Genomic DNA, 18,356 nt, shown 5'->3' with positions numbered 1-18,356 from the left:
TGTTTTTATAATCAGACAAAAAAATCAATAATCATTTTAAGATACTATGGCTAATGAGAGAATTAAGCTTATCAAGGGTACCTCCAATTCTGAGGGCATCAGGAGCCCCAAGGATGCCACCTCGGGTGACTAATAATTTTGGCTTGCCTGGGTCTGAGGGGATCTGGGGGACACAAGACTTCCAGTGTGAAAACCAGGATGAGATGGTCATCCTAACATCACTACCTGCCTCTCCCCAAGCATGTCTTACAGCTTCTCCAGAACTGGTTGTTAGCAAGAGGAGAGGCAGCTCAGACTGTTGGTGATTGTACACAGATGTTTATGGAGGAGATTAGATATATATACCCAACTCTCAAGCACACAGCTAAGTAAACTTTGACAAATGGCCATACCGTGTAACATCACCAAGATCAAGATACAGGATAGTCTTACCATCCCAGAAAATTCCTTTGTGCCCCTTTTCCAGTCAGTACCCACTGCTCACCAAAAGCGTCCACTCTTCTGATTTATATCTCTGTAGATATATCAGAATTAGATACACTCCGAAATATGGCTACAGAATTAGGAAGGAACTTGAAATAAAAGAAAATACATTGTTCAGAAATGAAGACCAACTACCAGAAACACAAGAGTCGCTAAACACAGTGTATAATGTCATTAGACAATCAGAAGGCGAAAAGGTAGACATGTTTAAAGCCAAAAAGAAATAAAGATATAAATGGGATTTGAGAGAAAGTGACGAATATGGAAGAGAGGCAAAAAAAAAAAAAAAAGACCTCTCTTCCATATTTGTCACTTTCTCTCAAATCCTATTTATATCTTCATTTCTTCTTTTTTTTTAAGATTGTATTTATTTATTTGACAGATGGAGATCACAAGTAGGCAGAGAGGCAGGCAGAGAGAGAGAGAGGAAGCAGGCTCCCTGCTGAGCAGAGAGCCCAGTGCAGAGCTTGATCCCAGGACCCTGAGATCATGACCTGAGCCAAAGGCAGAGGCTTTAACGCACTGAGCCACCCAGGCACCCCATTTCTTCTTCTTAATGACCAGGGAGGGGCAAGGGAATTTGATTAGGAGTCACCATACAAATATTAGTTATTTCTTATATAATCATGTACCATTTCCTTGCCCCTCCTTCGGGGGGAGGGGTTCCCTATCTTCTTTGAGTTCATTCATGACCTACCACAGACTAAATACTTAAAAAGTATACAAATAGCATGGAGGACAAGGGGCGTTAGAGAGGAGTAGGGAATTTGGGTAAATTGGAAGTGGGGGGGTGAACCATGAGAGACTATGGACTCTGAAAAACAGTCTGAGGGGTTTGAAGTGGCGGGGGGGTGGGAGGTTGGGGTACCAGGTGGTGGGTATTATAGAGGGCACGGCTTGCATGGAGCACTGGGTGTGGTGAAAAAATAATGAATACTGTTTTTCTGAAAATAAATAAATTGGGAAAAAAAAGTGTTTAAAGTTGAGGAAAATAAAGCTTGAAATCAGGTAACATGATGCCCCCAGTTTTATTTTTGTTTTTCAACATTTTAGGATTATTTGCTCCAGCTCTTTGAAAAATACCAGTGGAATTTTGATCAGAATGGCATTAAAAGTATAGATTGCCGGGCGCCTGGGTGGCTCAGTGGGTTAAGCCACTGCCTTCGGCTCGGGTCATGATCTCAGGGTCCTGGGATCGAGTCCCATATCCGGCTCTCTGCTCAGCGGGGAGCCTGCTTCCTCCTCTCTCTCTCTGCTTGCCTCTCTGCCTACTTGTGATCTCTCTCTGTCAAATAAATAAATAAATAAAATCTTAAAAAAAAAAAGTATAGATTGCCCTAGGCAGTATAGACATTTTAACAATGTTTATTCTTCTGATCCAAGAGCATGGGATGGTCTTCCATCTTTTTGTGTCTTCTTCAATTTCTTTCATGAGTGTTCTGTAGTTCCTCAAGTACAGATCCTTTACCTCTTTGGTTAGGTTTATTCCCAGGTATCTTATGGTTCTTGGTGCTATAGTAAATGGAATCGATTCTCTAATTTCCATTTCTGTATTTTCATTGTTAGTGTATAAGAAAGCCACTGATTTCTGCACATGGACTTTTGTATCCTGACACGTTACTGAATTGCTGTATGAGTTCTAGTAGTTTGGGGGTGGAGTCTTTTGGGTTTTCCATATAAAGAGTCATGTCATCTGCGAAGAGAGAGAGTTTGACTTCTTCACTGCCAATTTGGGTACCTTTTATTTCTCTTTGTTGTCTGATTGCTGTTGCTAGGACTTCTAATACTATGTTGAACAAGAGTGGTGAGAGTGAGCATCCTTGTCGTGTTCCTGATCTCAATGGGAAGGCTGTGAGCTTTTTCCCATTGAGGATGATATTTGCTGTGGGTCTTTTCATAGATAGATTTTATGAAGTTCAGGAATGTTCCCTCTATCCCTATACTTTGAAGCATTTTAATCAGGAACGGATGCTGGATTTTATCAAATGCTTTTTCTGAATCAACTGAGAGGACCATGTGGGTCTTCTCTCTTCTCTTATTAATTTGTTCTATCATATTGATTGATTTGCAAATGTTGAACCATCCTTGTAGCCCAGGGATGAATCCCATCTGGTCATGGTGGATAATCTTTTTAATGTGCTGTTGGATCCTGTTGGCTAGGATCTTGTTGAGAATCTTAGCATCCATATTCATCAGTGATATTGGTCTGAAATTCTCCTTTTTGGTAGAGTCTTTGCCTGGTTTGGGGATCAGGGTAATGCTGGCTTCATAGAAAGAGTCTGGAAATTTTCCTTCTGCTTCAATTTTTTGAAATAGCTTCAGGAGACTAGGTTGTATTTCTTCTTTGAAAGTTTGGTAGAATTCCCCAGGGAATTCGTTAGGTCCTGGGCTCTTGTTTTTTGGGAGGTTTTTTTTTTTTTTAATCACTGCTTCAATCTCCTTATTAGATATCAGTCTATTCAGGTTGTCAATTTCTTCCGGGTTCAATTTTGGGAGTTTATAGTTTTCCAGGAATGCCTCCATTTCATCTAGGTTGCTTAGCTTATTGGCCTATAACTGTTGATAATAACTTGATGATTGTTTCTACTTCCTTGGTGTTAGTTGTGATCTCTCCCTTTTCATTCATAATGTTATTAATTTCGGCTTTCTCTCTTTTCTTTTGGCTAGTGTGGCCAATGGTTTACCGATCTTATTGATTCTTTCAAAAAATCAGCTTCTAGTTTCATTGATACGTTCTACTGTATCTCTGGTTTCTACCTCATTGATCTCAGCTCTAATCTTGATTATTTCACTTCTTATGTGTGGAGTTGGTTTGATTTGTTGTTGATTCTCCAGTTTTTTAAGGTGTGGAGACAGCTGGTGTGTTCTGAATTTTTCCATTTTTTTGAGGGAGGCTTGGATGGCTATGTATTTCCCCCTTAGGACCGCCTTTGCTGTATCCCATAGGTTTTGGACCGAAGTGTCTTCATTCTCATTGGTTTCTATGAATTGTTTCAGTTCTTCTTTGATCTCCTGGTTGATCCAAGCATTCTTAAGCAAGGTGGTCTTTAGCTTCCAGGTGTTTGAGTTCCTTCAGAACTTTTCCTTGTGATTGAGAATATGCAAGGAATGATCTCAGTTTTGTTATTGGTTGAGTCCTGATTTGTGACCCAGTGTGTGGTCTATTCTTGAGAAGGTTCCATGTGCACTTGAGAAGAATGAGTATTCTGTTGTTTTAGGGTGGAATGTTCTGTATATATCTATGAGGTCCGTCTGGTCCAATGTGTCATTCAATGCTCTTGTTTCTTTATTGATTTTCTGCTTCGATGATCTATTTCTGAGAGAGGTGTGTTAAGATCTCCTACTATTAATGTATTCATATCAAAATAAAACACGGGGCACCACGTTACCTGATTTCAAGCTTTACTACAAAACTGCGATCACTAAGACAGCATGGTACTGACATAAAAACAGACACATAGACCAGTGGAACAGAGTAGAGAGCCCAGATATGAACCCTCAACTCTATGGTCAATTAATCTTCAACAAAACAGGAAAAAATATACAGTAGAAAAAAGACAGTCTCTTCAATAAATGGTGCTGGGAAAACTGGACAGCTATATGTAGAAGAATGAAACTCGACCATTCTCTTACACCGTACACAAAGATAAACTCAAAATGGATGAAAAATTTCAGTGAGACAGGAATCCATCAGAATCCTAGAGGAGAACATAGGCAGTAACCTCTTCGATATCAGCCACAGCAACTTCTTTCAAGATATGTCTCCAAAGGCAAAGGAAACAAAAGCGAAAATAACCTTTTGGGATTTCATCAAAATCAAAAGCTTCTGCACAGCCAAGGAAACAGTCAAGAAAACAAAGAGGCAACCCACGGAATGGGAGAAGATATTTGCAAATAACAGTACAGACAAAAGGTTGATATCCAGGATCTATAAAGAACTTCTCAAACTCAACACACACAAAACAGATAATCATATAAAAAAAATGGGCAGAAGATATGAACAGACACTTCTCCAATAAAGACATACAAATGACTATCAGACACATGAAAAAATGCTCACCATCACTAGCCATCAGGGAGATTCAAATCAAAACCACATTGAGATACCACCTTACACCAGTTAGAATGGCCAAAATTAGCAAGACAGGAAACAACATGTGTTGGAGGGGATGTGGAGAAAGGGGAACCCTCTTCCACTGTTGGTGGGAACGCAAGTTGGTGCAGCCTCTTTGGAGAACAGTGTGGAGATTCCTCAAGAAATTAAAAATAGAGCTTCCCTATGACCCTGCGATTGCACTCCTGGGTATTTACCCCAAAGATACAGATGTAGTGAAAAGAAGGGCCATCTGTACCCTTTGTTTATAGCAGCAATGGCCACGGTCGCCAAACTGTGGAAAGAACCAAGATGCCCTTCAACGGACGAATGGATAAGGAAGATGTGGTCCATATACACTATGGAGTATTATGCCTCCATCAGAAAGGACAAATAACCAACTTTTGTAGCAACATGGACGGGACTGGAAGAGATTATGCTGAGTGAAATAAGTCAAGCAGAGAGAATCAAGTATCATATGGTTTCACTTATTTGTGGAGCATAACAAATAGCCTGGAGGACAAGGGGAGTTAGAGAGGAGAGGGGAGTTGAGGGAAATTGGAAGGGGAGATGAATCATGAGAGACTATGAACTCTGAAAAACAATCTGAGGGGTTTGAAGGGCGGGGGGTGGGAGGTTGGGGTCCAAGGTGGTGGGTATTATAGAGGGCACGGATTGCATGGAGCACTGGGTGTGGTGCAGAAATAATGAATACTGTTATGCTGAAAATAAATAAAAAATAAATTAAAAAATTGAGGAAAATAAAGAATAAGGAAATAAAAAAGAAAATCTAAAGGGAGGAAAAATTAAGCAAATCTGGGTAGGGTTGGTGGGGAGAAGAAGGCTGGCTCTCCTTGTGTCTACAACATTACAAGTTATAGTCCCTAGAAAATAAATTATATTTAAAAAGAAGAAGAGTTCCTGAGACCTAGATCCTCCGGTACGCCAGGTGCACAGACACATTTGGGCTGGAAAAGTGTAAGATTCATGCTATCAGAGACACTGCTTCTGGTTTACAAGTTTGGTGGGCCCTGGCTGTGTCCCCTATACAGAGGGAGTAGGTCTGGGGCTTTGATGGGCACCGCGGTCCCTTCTCTAGAACTATCCCTGGCCTGTGCTGCTCCTGGATGATTCCTAAAGAAGTTGCAAGGTGGGGACTGGCGGATCCTGGCTCAGCCTTCACTTGCCGGGAGCAGACTGCCCGACCCCCACCTCGTGCCATGGAGAGTCTCCTTCTACGCAGGCTGCTGAACCAGCTGGACTGGACATTCTTCTCAGTTTCCACGGAGTCCTTTCCTTCTTGTGTCCCACTTCTTAATGGTTGATAATGTCCTGTGGCTATTGCTGGTGTCTCAGGGTCTCTTTGAGAACAGAGGGTGTCGTGCACCAGAGAGGTCAGCCAGATCTGCACCGAAGTCCTGGCTCTAGCACTTGCAAGGAGGTCCATGATCTGAGTTCCCTCCCCTATTAAAAAAAATGGAATAATAATACTTAATGTCCCAAGGTTGTCGTTGGCATTGACATCAGATCATGAATATCAGAATTTAACACATCGTTGGTGCTCAGTAAATATTGGTTTCTTTTCTTCTACCAGATGGGCTGTGGGCCTGTTAGTCTCTAGATAAGTTGATGTTTACAGGGTGGCAGTATCTTTGCCATCTGTAGTAATTTAATACTGATGAAGAACTCAAACAAAATGAAAGATACAAATGTATGGCCAGATTTGGTTTGGGACTTTTGACATCCCAGTTTCATTCTGTTTTGGATTTAGAAAACAAATAGTTTTTGTTCAAACCTACACTACTTTTTAAATAAATAAAACCCCCAAATCTTTAATCTAGTTGGTGACATCCGACAAGAAAAATGCCTTCTTTTTAATAATTTGTATCGCTTTAGTTCCCTTGATTTTTGATTCATATGGAGATTTTGTTTAAATCTCTCCCTCCACTCCCACACGTTCTCTCTCTCTCTCTCTCTCTCTCTCTCTCACACACACACACACACACACACACACACATACCCTAGTATATTGTCAAAAGCAAAACTGACCGGTTTTCTTATTAAACTGATGCCTCCATACAATGATCTCTAAGCTAAAAGAAGAGATTGTCTTTGGTGAAGAAAAGCCTGTGTAATTTTTTTTTCTACCATACTTGGTAGAATTAACTTGCCATAGCCTGATTGCTTAGGCCCGCAGTAGGAGGAATGGTTAGGTGACAGGTGGCCGCGTAGGTCAGCTCTCGGCTGTGATCATTACCTGAAAATAGACCACTTCCCCATGACAGTGAATTCAGGTTGATACCACTGAAAGAGTGGTTCCAGTTTGTATAATTCTATGATGTTGAGCAAATCATTTCACCTCTATAAGCTCAGTTTTCCATCTCTAAAATGAAGCATTTGGCGTAAGTGATTTCTAGGATCTCTTCCAGCTCTGAAATTCCAGGGTTCCTTGAATACAAAAGTGGCAGCGCAACAAAAATCAGCTGTCAGGAACAACGATGGAGGCCAGATGAGCCAGCCTGAGAGTACTAAGACCGTGAACTTACAACGGATCTGGAATAGCAAAGACCATGTTCTCCGGAGGCTGAGGCAGGCAAACCGAGGTTATGGAGGAGATGCTGTAGAATGGGTGAGGGGGATACGTCATCGTAACCCCTCCTCCAGCTTTTGATCTCTGTATTTTATACTCCCTCTGCTGTTGCAACCAACAATCTCATGGGTCTGAAGATGAGCCACTGACGTGCTAGTAAAGGGTAAAGTGTCACAGAGTAGTAACCGTAGGCACAGCAGCACACCCAAATAGGATAATTGGAAATAACGTGATTAGATTCAAATCGGGGAAGCGACCGTGGCAGTGAGGAGGCATCCACTGAGCAGAGTGAAGTCAGCAAAGACAACTTTGAGAGCACGGAGCAAATATTGAGATCTTTCCCGATAAAGAAAGATGGGAGGTGCTAAGGGGGCATCACAGGCCATACGAATCACGTGGCATTGGCAATTCAGTTGGTAAGTGCAAGTGAGCATGTGTGCACACGCAGGTGTGTGGACATGTGGTTGCATGTGTGTGTGTTCTCAGAGTGGAACAACATCTCCACGAACCAGGATCTTCCTGCCTCTCCACATTTGACTCATTTTCAGTTGAATCGGATCTTTAGAAAGCTACTTCCTTTATGGGCTAAAATACAGATCTCTAGAGCATCTCCTCATTGGTCCTTGCTTTATTTCCAAGACCACAGAAGCTGGAACTGGGAGTCTTTCTGACTTTGAAGACAGTTGGTATGTACCTGGGGAATCTCTTTTCTTCGTTCATAGTTTCCATCTCCCCTTCATGTTTTAGTATCCAAATCCTTCACCACCAGAATTCCCATTTCCACAAAGGTGGCCTTCATTAGCCATACTGGGTCCCTTCCTTCTGTCTTCAGGTCCGTCCCAGCTTCTGCGCGGGGGTGCACTTCCTTGCTCGGCTCCATCATCACGTAAGACATGTGTACGTGTGCAGGTTTCAGCCAGCAGGTCATGCGGGGAAAGCCCGCGTGCCACTCTGCAAGGTTGGCACCAGCAAGGAGTCCGGGTTCCCCGCGTGCCACTCTGCAAGGTTGGCACCAGCAAGGAGTCCGTGAGCTCCGAGGGCTGCCTCCACCAGTTCAGACTGAGAATGTCAGGTGCCCGCAGCTCACTTCTCTGAAAGGTCATAACACTTGGGCGCTGGCACCACCAGGCAATTGTTGTCAGTCCCATTTAAATGCTTACCCTTGAACCATTCCACAGACCAGTTTGTCTGTACAGCCTCTAGCATTAGACTCTGGGAAGAAAACTCGGAGTGTGTTATTTTAGGCAAATTTCTCTATACACAATGCTCAGTACACAATGCTCACAATGCTCACAAGCAGCTTAATACTCTGGAGGCCATGGGTGTGGAAGCACAAGGAACTGAGCTCAGATTTTATCTCTGCCACTTACTCTTTTGTGACCTTGGGCTTTGGGAGGATTAAATTAGATAATAAGGCTTAAAGGTCTGGCCTGGTCTGTGATACTTGGTGGTTTCATGGCCACTGTTAACCACGCTTCTCCCTCTCTGAGGGATCCCATTCGACATTGTATTTCTTGAGACTCCTTGGAAACTTCGAAACAACACATTTTCATATCCTCATTTGAAATATGATTTCCTGGCTGTGAAGCAGATCCTGTTATCCAGGACACCTGCCTTCTCCTGCACGTCCTCAGCAGTGTAATTACTCGCCGGGGTGATGGGTGTTCTCTGGGCGTGCGCTCAGTCTGGCTGTCCTGCTGCCCACGTCATCCGTGCGTGCGCTTAATTGTCGGTGTCCGTCGCGTGACTCTGAATCAGCTGCGGTGCAATGAGCAGAAGGTCGTTTGTCATCTGGCCGAGGCAGGGCGCGCCCTCCGACTGGGGCGCTGCGCAGGGCTGCTGACTCTCAAAGTCCTTGCCGCTCTCTGATGCTCTTGAAAATCTGGAGGAAGATAAAAAAAAAAAAAAAAAAAAAGCAAAATAGATTTCACTTTTTATTTAACGCTTTTATCATAACAGGATTTATTGTTTCATATATTTGGTGTCTTTTTTTTTTTTTTAATCTGGTGTCTTGCTTCAAGGGTCATGGTACCTTGGAAGGACTGTGTTCAGCACAGCTCAGTGCTCAGCCTTGCCATCAAAGAGCTTAAAGCAGCCAAAAATAAGGTGGGTGATCTGACATCCATGGAAATGGAACTGATAGCCAAGACGGCCTGAGACTTGCAGGAAGTAGGACAAGAGCTCTTAATTCACCACGGTGTTGAGTCCCAGTCAGCTTTTCTCTGCCAAGCGGTATAATGTGGCGCTTCCGGAGGAGAGGCTCTATTACCAGGCTCGCTGGGTTCAATCCTGACTCCGGCCCTTCTCTGTTGTGTGACGTCGAACAAATAACGGAGTCTCTCTGTGACTCTGTTGCCTCATGCATCAGATAGAGTTGATAATAGAACTTACTTCCTAGGGTGGTTGTGAGAGTTAAATGTAGCAATCTGTGCAAGGTACTCTGCTTTGTTGTTTTGTTTTAATTCAAGTCCATTGAGCCGACATACAGGACACCCTTAGTTTCCCATGTAGAGTCAGTGATTCGTCAGCCGCATGGGACACCCGGTGCTCATCACGTCACAGGCCTTCCTTGCCACCCGTCGCCCAGTTACCCCATCGCTGCACCCACGCCCCTCCCGCAGCCCTCAGTTTGTTTCCTAGAGTTAAGAATCTCTCACGGTTTATCTGTCTCTGATTTCTTTTCATTCCATTTTCCCTCCCTTCCCCTTGGATCGTCTGTGCTGCTTCTTATCGTCCGCATGTGAGTGAAACCATGTGGTAGTTGTCTTTCTCTGACTGAATGATGTCGTTCGGTATTATACCCTCCAGTTCCACCCATGGCGATGTAAATGGGAAGCACTCGTCCTTTCTGATGGCTGAGGAATGTTCCATTGTGGGTACATAATGTATATATACACCTTTATTCATTCATCTCTGAATGGACATCTCGGCTCTTTCCATCCTTCGGCTGTTGTGGACAATCGGGTGCACGTGCCCCTGCAGATCACTATGTTTGTATCTTTGGGGAAAATGCCCAGTAGTGCGATGGCAGCTCGGTTCTTCACGCCTTGAGGGAACGCCCCAGCTTGCACTCTGTGGAAGACACTTTGATCGCGCCTGGCACATACTCAGTTTTATGTGGAAGATCCCGGTATGGTCTAAGAGACTCTTAATCTCAGGAAACAAAGTGAGGATTGCCAGGGCGGGGCTAGGGATAAGGCGGCTGGGTCATGGACACTGGGGAGGGGCTGTGCTATGGTGCGTGCTGTGAATTGTGTAAGCCTGACCATTCACGGAGCCGTACCCTTGCATGAAGCACTGGGTGTGGTGAAAAAATAATGAATACTGTTTTTCTGAAAATAAATAAATTAATTTAAAAAATACATTATATGTTAATTAAAAAATTAAAAAATGAAATAAAATGCCTTAAAAAAATCCCATTATGGTCAAGCCTCTGACACAATCCCTAAACTCAGAGGGATGGGTCAGCTTCGATTCCACCATGAGCTCCTCTACTGCCGAGACTTCTTTCTTACTTTTGTTAACTAATATAGCCAATATTATTGACACTTCAGGATGGTCCAAGCATTGCTGCAGATGAACAGAGGCAAATAATTCTAGTAGAGTCCACGTCGCCAGTGCTCACTCTGTCTTCGTGTGAATTCCTGCGCTGGCTCTAGTTTCTGCCGCATGAACTGTGGAGAGTGAACTCGGTCCCTTTCTGCCCGGCTGCCGTCCCCTCGTGTGAAGACGGTTCTCGGGCCTTAGCTCGGCCTTTTCTGACTAAACAGGTGCGGAGCTTCCCGTGGCTGCCCGGGTGGTGGGTGCTCGCCCGCTGTGTTCCCGGAGCCCCTTCCGCAGCCACAGCAGCAAGGAGCGAGCTGGTTGGATGTTCCCTGAGACGGGGGCTCGGGTCCTGTGCCCCGGAGCCTGCTGACGGCCACCTGCCTCCTGGCGTGGCCTCCTTGCTCCTGCTCTGGAATTAGCCTCCACGTGTCGTAGCTTTCCTTCGAGCGTATTCTCCAGCTCCATCAGCTCCTGCCTCCTCCTCCCGTTCTGCCACTGGAACCCTCCCCAGGCCTCCCCTAGTTGACCTAACTGGGCCTACCCAGCCCATAACGTGATGGGGTTAAATCACTTTTAAGTTTTCATTTGTTGTAAATGCTTTGCTTTAGTTGTCCCGAACTCCTTGGCCTCTGAGCTAGACTTCCTTCATGGCCAGCAAGGAAGCAGAATAAGTGCTGTATATCACACACACACACACACACACACGCGCGCGCGCGCGTGTGCGCGGGGGTCAAGTAGACCATGCCACCATGCTCTTGTATCACTTAGAATTTTTATTTATACTTTTTCAAGGAACTCTTTTAGACTTTTTAGCAATAGACTTTCAATCCCATGTCACTCTTATAATAAATAAAAATCAATCCCATCATGTTTCAGAAGCTTATTCTTAAACTGCTCACATTATATATCAATAAAATGCTTCAAGAGTGAACCCCCTTGCTGGAGGTTCTGGACTTTCAGGTTTGATCGAGGACTTCATCAGCTCAGCCGTCCTCTTCTCGATGTCCTCTGCCTGCAGCATCCCTGAGAGATTTTCAGGCAGAGGTTGATTTGTTCATAGCAAATGGAGCTTAGGATTCCCAGGCCCTCACTAGCAAGATCGCCTTCCTTTTCCTGCATAGACGACCACATTATAGAATTTTATCATATGCAAATGTGATCAAAGGATAAGTAGCCACACAATTTAGGGAAACATTGGAAAAATTCATGTCAGGCATCTAAATAATAAAACCATTACATTACACTTTGGATTGTCGTATTTGTCAATTTTTAAAAATTTATAACTTGTTATGATTTATTTTCTCCTTCTTAATAACTATTCAGTGTTGTACCTAGTCATTTCACAAATTTATACTGTGTTTCCTAGAGAGAATTCTCCAAGTTACGTAAATCCAGGGATCAGTAATATCCACGTTTGCCCTATTCTTAGTTGCAAGTTTTTGGTTTAAATTTAAATGGTTTTGGTTTAAATTTAAACTGGCAGATGTTGGCCAGTGGTGCCGCTCACATCATCACGGTGGTAAGACTAGTTTTTATGACTCAGGGGTGTAATTTTGATCTGTGTAGCTTCTTCGGCATTGATGGAGTTATTCCGAGGCATGTTGAAGTACACCATGATTTCATTAGCATTTTCTATTTGACTGTGCTCAGTTTTGTTTTCTCCTTAAATTGAAAATGTTGTTGGAAGTTAAGGAACTTCTCTTCAAAGTCAGCTGGAAAGCTCTGATGAATTGAAGTTCTGCCAGTGCTTGAATTATTCACACTAGCCCCTCATTGCTTTAAAAACCTTTTCATGTAATCCCAAAGATTTGGGCATTTTTTCCTGCCTTCAGTTGATATATGATAGCCAATCATTTAACCTTTTATTTTTAATAATTTTGAGCTTATAAGAAGTGAAAAAAATGGCACGAAGAACACTTGTATACTCTTTCTCCAGATTCTTCAATTATTACATCAGTTACGTCAACAGATTCATCATTCCCCAACTCCCTGTATTTAGGCATATTATTGTCCTCAAGCGTCGAGAGTAAATGAGAGACACACTGTCCTGTTGCACCGTAAGGCTTCCCTACGCATTCCCACTCTGCTGTACGACACGAAAACCAGGGAATTCCACAGTGCTACCACGCTGCCTGTTCCAGTTCTGCTGATTGTCCCCATGATGTCCTTTCTAAGGTCCAGGAGCCATCAAGGGGAGCACAGTGCATTTCCCTGCCATGTCTCTCGGTCTGCTGACCTGGACTGGTGTCTCAGACTCTCTTTCATGAACTTGAAGTGTTAGATGTGTTAGATGTGTCCAGACAAGGTACTTCGGAGGACATCTTTCATTTGGGGTTTGTCTCATGTTTTCTCATGATTAGATTCAGGTTTTGCATCTTTGGCTGGAATATCTCAGAAATGATGCTGGTTCATCTCAATGCATCATTTCAGCTGGCACATGATTCCTGTAGATATTAATTTTACCATTTGGCTAACATTGTGTCTTCTAGGCTTCTCCATTGTGAAGTTAACAAATATGTTTTAAGTTCTTATATGGATTTTCTGGGAGTACACTCTGAAATTATGTAAATATACTGTTTCTCATGAAAATTTTAGCCACTAGTTTTAGCTTCCATTGAATGCCTACTGTCTTTATAAATAAACTTACTGGAACACAACCAGGCTTATTCTTTTATGTAATTTGTGTTGCTGCTTCTTTGCTAAAAAAAAAGATTTGAGTATTTGTGACAGAGACCAAATATTGCCACAAATCCTAAATTATATACTATATGACTTTTTTACAGAAAAGCGTATTGACTCTTGCTCTTCTAAGCCTGGAAATCTGTATTTTAACAAGTGTATTGATATTTTAAAACACTGCAGCTGTGTGTGATATTTTCCTCTGTATTCCTGCAGCCTGTGCTTTATTACTATGTATCTCTTCAGCTATATAACTTTATGTGCTCTTTTACATCTTACCTTGTAAGAGTTACATCTTAATTTTATAAGATTTACAAATGCAGATGGTGGGCGCCTGGGTGGCTCAGTGGGTTGAGCCGCTGCCTTCGGCTCAGGTCATGATCTCAGAGTCCTGGGATCGAGTCCCACATCGGGCTCTCTGCTCTGCAGGGAGCCTGCTTCCCTCTCTCTCTGCCTGCCTCTCTGCCTACTTGTGATTTCTCTCTGTCAGATAAATAAATAAAATCTTAAAAAAAATGCAGATGGTAAGATTAATGTATCTCTGAAATACTACTGTAAAGACAGTACAGAGAGTGGTATGCTAACGTGGATTTTCAGTAAATTCTCTTTGATATTATGGTTTGTTGAAAAACTTCACAAATATGAGTAGAAGGAACTAGAATAGTACTCATAATTTTGAGCTTGATTATCTGACTCTGAAGTCTTCCAATCTGTTCAAATAATGCTATCAGATCAGGGTTCTAGAGGTCAGCTTTGAGTTTCTTTCTTTTCTTTTTTTTTTTTTAGCTTTGAGTTTCCTATCCCTGGTTTCAAAACACAAAATGCCTCACAATCTCCCCATATCCTAATCAATAGTACCACATTTCTTAGTCTGGCGTTCAAGAGCCATCATGAGCTGGACCCATTGTCTGATGATTAAAGGAAGATGTGGAGGCAGAAGTGGTCCTGGAAAGGGAGAAATTATAAGGGTTTTCCAGTATGTTCCGCTCCTGGCCATCCCTTTCTCAATGCTTTGGACAGCCCAGACTATCTGCTCTTCACCATATATTCCCCATATCTAGGTTTCTCTTTAGATCATACATACAATCCTTTGGACACACTTTGTACTTTATCTGTATCTCTCTTGGGGAAACTTTTTCTTTTATTTGGTGGGGGGGGGACTTACCTTTTTATATCTTGAACTATGGTTCCCTCTATCTGCCCCACTACTTTGTAAGGTGGTTGGGGATACACTTTGTATCTAATCGCCCTTGGTAGTACACTGTTTACCTGTTAACGGATCCTCAATAAGCAGTCATCGAGAACCCCGGGTAGTGAGTAGTGCAGCTCTGTGGAAAGCTGGTATTTGTCTTGGGATCTTTGAGTCCATTTGCTGTAGGATCTGAAGCTAACTGGAGAAGTTTCAGGCCACTTTGTGGTCCTGTTCCCTGTTGCTGTGTCTCTGAAAGCCTGTAGCAGGAGCGTCGTGAGCTGTGGGAGGTAACGACTACAGAGCACTATTCGCTGACCTTGGATGTCTTAAGGAGAAGACAAGATGAGGTTAGTTTGACTCTTGTTAACTCCTCCTGTTTCGAGTACGGCAACAAGCTCTTTGCCGGGTAAGGGGTTCTTCCCACTGTTATCAGCAGTGCTTTAATTTGACTTTTTCCAGATGCGGAGAGCTACGAACAGAAAAAAGAGACATGTATAGGTCAGGGGGAGGGTAACCAAGGCAAAATAGCAGAAAGGAAAGAGACAGACATCTGCACAGACAGACCTAGATTTCAGTCTCAAATTTGCCAAAGTCACTGCGGAATGCTAAGAAATTTACATGACTTGGAGACCCAGTTTGCTAATCAGTTGAATGGGAATGATAGCTACGTGGTGTGGTAGTTACTAATTAATGTAAAATGCCTGGGGTAGGTGTTTAAAAACCTACTGTTGTTTGAAGGTGCTTTGGAGAGACTGGCCAAAAGAAGGGACACACTAAAGAGAGAGACTGCATCCATAATTAAATAAATTATTTTCTTTGAAAGATTATTAAATTAGACTTTCTAAATTATGGAAACAGATTCATTTATTTATTAAAGATTTTATTTATTTGACAGACAGAGATCACAAGCAGGCAGAGAAGCAGGCATCAGCAGAGAGCCTGATGCAGGGCTTGATCCCAGGACCCTGACTGAGACCATGACCTGAGCCGAGGGAGAGGCTTTAACCCACTGAGCCACCCAGGCGCCCCAAAATTATGGAAAGAGATTTAAATGGGAGCTGGAAGGTAGAAGGTCCAGAGCACAGCTGAGAAAACACTGGGATAACCAGAGAAAGAAAGCTTCCCCGTTAGAGAGGCGATGAGGTAACAAGAGCGGGCCGTGATGATGTGGTGAGCTCGCAGGGGCACGGCGGAGAATTGAGGGCATTTCCGCTTCATGGCCTTGATAGTCTCCATTAAGTAAAAGGCAAGGTCATCTGTGAATAATGAGGAGGAACCGGGTTGGGGGGAGAGGACTTGATGTAGCTACCAGAGGTTAAATAACAATGGATATGGGTTAATTCGGTATTAAGCTTTTACCCTGTGAAAACTTTGAAAAGACAGTAAGGTCGCCGAAGTTGTGGCAGGTGGTCCAAGTGTTGGGCTGTGGGACCCAGGTCGAATAAGGAGAGCGGTGTAGACAACAGTAACCTTTGGAAGGGAGAAAGGACTGGAGGCTTGTGGGGATCCGGAGCAGGTGAAGTGGTAGGGATCGAATGAGAGACCCAGGAAGGAGACTGCATCTGGACAGTCGTGTGTCTGAACTGAAGATCTCAAAAATGGTGCGATGAATCCAGGACGTGGCTGTGGGAGGGGGTAGCTGACATGGGGGGGGGGAGAGGCCTGGTGATGGGGAAGCCAAGAAATTGATATGGAGGCCTTGACTATGTGAACGCAAAAGCCATTCTGAAGTGCAGCATGATGGATAATAAAGAGATAACTGAGTAAGAATTCTTAAAGGAACAATGGCTGCAGGGTGTGGGGGTCACAGGAGAGGGGAACAGATGAAAAAGGAGAACAGCTTCCAGAGGTCAGGGGTCACCTGGATATTTAGAGGATAAATCCGGGGTGCTTCCAGGGACACTCTGGCCCACCCCACCCTCCCTGCAAACGATCATCCTTTCTGTTGGTTGAGTTCAAGCCTGCCATCGCTCTGTGTCTGCCTCTGTTGTGAAAATCGACGCTTCCTTCATCCTAGATTCTGGTCGGTAAATTGGTAAATGTTCCTTCCTGGCTCTTGTGCTTGAAGCGGTGACTGGTTTCTGATTCTTCCTGTCCCTCGAACCCATACCGTCCTTACTTCTGCTGTCCACTTGCAGTTCAGGTTCGGCTGTAAATCCCAGTGACTTGTGTCTGTTTGATAGCCCCCGATCAAGAATTTTGTGAAAACTCTGGTACAACACATACTCCAAAAAATCCTCCTCTTATGGTGGGAGGAAGGGCACGTCAGTATTTCCCAGCAGGTGCGTAATTACGTTATGGATGGCCTGCGACCCGTTCCCGCCCACACTACCCAGAACGGCTTCTCTTCATGAGCTCATGATACACGTCCTTGCAGGAAGGTCATTTTGAGCTAACTGGTTAGGATGATCAAATGGAAAAATTACTGGAAAAGACTCCACTCATGTAATTGTTAACATAATAAAGTTTCAAAATTAGATATCAAACAGCGCAGCAGTGTTTTGTTTCTTAAAGTGATAATAATTTGCCTTGGGGATCTGTGTATTTTCTTAACATGACTCTGCCCCATCTTGAAGATCTCTTTTCATAAGCAATTATCCTTAAATATCGAAACAAGTGCTTAAGGTGTGTAGTAACGGTTTTGAGAGCACTCAGAAGACGCTTGCCCATGGACTGCTACACAGCAGACTCACTGACTTGAATGTAGTCTATTTACTGCAAGTGTTCTGCTTCTGCTAGTCCACAGAGAACTAAATTCCTCTCAACAGTGAAGTCCCATGCATTGACCTGAAGAACTAATTCTTATCATCTCCTTCACCACAAGGCATGCAAATTCTGTGGAGCAGTGCATATAGTTTGAAAAAGTGTAATCACTACTAAAATGTCCTTTTTTATTTATATAGAACCCTATTATTTTTGTAACAAAAACTTCTGAGTGAAAAGCCCAATAAAATCCTTTTGGCTGGCAAGACTGTATCAATTATGAGTGGCTTTCATGGACAAGAGGAAACTTGTGTTTATGATTTCTGTTCTAGACTACCCATTTCACTTTCCTTTGCCTTCAGCAGACCTGTGAGTCATAGGGACTTGACAGGCAGGGTGAATTTAACCTTTATTCCCTACTGTCTACATATGATCATTGTAATTTCCTATTAATATTTGGTAGGTGCACACTGGTGCTGGCCAAAGAGTAGTGGATAAGAAAAACAAATCCAAACAAACAATTACTCTATTCTACTGAGGGTCGATTGCTTCTGCTTCCATGAAGAATGGTAACCGATGTAATCAACTTGCTACCAGTTAGCCAAATGGTCCTTACTGTGTGGCGCCATACTGAATCCTTAGAGCTGGTCGCAGTTGTTAACAAATTGAACATTCAGTTCTTGTAGACTGCAGGTCAAAGAAGAACATGTTGATGACATTCCTCTACCTGTGTGATTTTTGGGCCATGGCTCATTGCTGCCCTACCTTCTTTGAACTGATCATGCTCAATCAACTTCCTATATCCTAAGTCTGACCTATTAAATCATGTTAACTTCAGGAACATCTCCTTCAACAAAGGATGGAAGAGGGAGCAAGAATAGAAGTTCAGTTAAAAAAAAACTAGTTCAGTTTCTTACCCAAGTCTTCAAGCCACATCTGGGACCCCTGCAGTAAGTAAACACGCATTAGAATGTTTTCTTAATAAAGACAGTGCATAGACCCTTTATGCCAGCATGCCGTGGTCATCAAACACCTGGTTGAGAGTAGCCAAGTAGACTAAAGAGAGACTC

This window comes from Neovison vison, chromosome 10 (genome assembly GCF_020171115.1).
Source record: "Neovison vison isolate M4711 chromosome 10, ASM_NN_V1, whole genome shotgun sequence".
In the NCBI taxonomy this organism is placed as follows: Eukaryota; Metazoa; Chordata; class Mammalia; order Carnivora; family Mustelidae; genus Neogale; species Neogale vison.
Note: the sequence above shows the minus strand (reverse complement) of the source record.